Raw genomic sequence first — 1,836 nt, 5'->3', positions numbered from 1 at the left:
AAAAAAAAAAAAAAAGAAAAGAAAAAAGTAGAGGTTGTATTTTTCGATGGCAAATTGGACCCTTGCTGAGGCTGAGGGAAAGAAAGCTACGTCACACATGGAGGTGGGGTGCTCCCGAGGGGCTGTGGATCTAGGCGGACCGCCTGCCCAGCTTGCACGCGCTCCTGCTGGTGAGGCCCCAGACATCCTGCCAAAGTGTCTGAGCGAGCACGAGTACTGGGGACGATGGACTCACTCTGGCCACATGCTGACGAGGGACAGGTGGGGCCCTGCCTCCCATAGGCTGCCTGAAGGTGGGTGGGGCGGCCTGTGGGAGAGTGGGGCTGTTGTGGGCTCCCAGCTTGGCCCCTGGGAACCATGGGGGCACAGGGACAAGCATATGGCTGTGGAATGCAGGGTGACCCAAGAACAAGCAAATTGTGCAGATCTCTATTGTGACCATGCAGAATTGATCGCGGTCTGCCACGCCGCCGCCTCATGTTCCCAAGGGGAACAGCCAGACTGGCGACTGGCATCCAGGCCATAACTGCAAATCTATGCTAGGCAGGGTCTCCTGTCTGTGTGTTCAAGTGTTCTTGACTTGGATTTTTAACTATTTAAAAAAATACACTGAGTTTGGGTTAAATACCAACCACCAAAATGGATTTCAACACAGCTCTAAAGCCAAGAGTGTGCCCGGCTCTCCCAACATAGCAACTCCTGGAGGCCAGGTGCCCACAGGCCTACATCCCCTCTCAGCACTGAACAGTGAGTTGATTTTTCTTTTTACAATAAAAAAAGTTGAGTAATATTGCATAGGAGTACCAGAAACTGCCTCATTGGAGACAAAAACTATTTACATTAAATAAAAAGTCTAGCCGCAGGCTGCATCTGCCACATTTACAGTATGGTGCGATGCACATGGTAACCAAACCATGGAGGCAGCTTCTGGCACTTACACCATGAGCCGCATGTTTGCCACATGAGACTAAAGCACAGGGTGAGAGGAGTGAGAGGGAGGGGGGTCGCATTCACTTCTGGTTCCCAGTCCAGTCCTTCATAGAGCCCTTCGCTGCTGGTGATGCAGGTGGCCTGAATGTACCAGTTCCTGTGGCATAGGGAGTGCAGCCCCAGCTTGTCTGTGGTCTCGGCCGCATTCATGGTGTTGGGAAGGTCCTGCTTGTTGGCGAACACCAAGAGGACAGCATCCCGGAGCTCATCTTCAGCCAGCATCCTTATGAGCTCCTCATGGGCCAGATCAGGCCTTGTGTGTTCTGGAAGTAGTGGTGCCACAGAGGCCGTATCTTGTCCCGGCCACCCACATCCCACACAGTGAAGCTGATGTTCTTGTACTCCACGGTTTCCACATTGAAGCCTGTGGTGGGAATGGTGGTCACAATCTCGCCCAGCTTAATCTTGTACAGTATCATGGTCTTCCGCGCAGCATCCAGGCCCACCATGAGGATGCGCATTTCCTTTTTGCCAAAAAGGCCCTTGAAGAGGTTGGCAATGATGTTCCCCATGCTTGTGGACAGGTAGAAGGACACTGGCCAGGGACACCTCAGCGGCTGCTGCACTGAGCCAGATGTTGGTTTTGCTCCACTTATTTTTTTAAATATGTTATAATTAGAGACAAGATATATTGCCCAGGCTGGCCTTGAATTCCTGAGCTCAAGTGATCCTCCTGCCTCAACCTCCCGAATAGCTGGGACTCCAGGCATATGTCACCACACCCTGCCAGTTGGTTTTTTCTTATGGTCAGGGTCTTGCTCTGTTGTCCAGGCTGGAGTGTAGTGTTGTGATCATAGCTCACTGTATCCTTAAGTTCCTTTCTGGGTTTAAGCATTCTTCCTGGCT

The 1,836-nt window shown here is 51.6% G+C and overlaps 1 pseudogene; it reads right to left on the bottom strand.

Moving 5' to 3' along the window:
* Window positions 1–86: 86 nt before the first annotated feature.
* On the bottom strand, window positions 87–1,568 carry LOC108307553 (annotated as a pseudogene).
* Window positions 1,569–1,836: the final 268 nt, after the last annotated feature.

Source organism: Cebus imitator, unplaced genomic scaffold (genome assembly GCF_001604975.1).
Source record: "Cebus imitator isolate Cc_AM_T3 unplaced genomic scaffold, Cebus_imitator-1.0 Scaffold79, whole genome shotgun sequence".
Lineage (NCBI taxonomy): Eukaryota > Metazoa > Chordata > Mammalia > Primates > Cebidae > Cebus > Cebus imitator.
The sequence above is the reverse complement of the archived record's forward strand: the minus strand, read 5'-3'. Positions and strand labels throughout refer to the sequence as shown.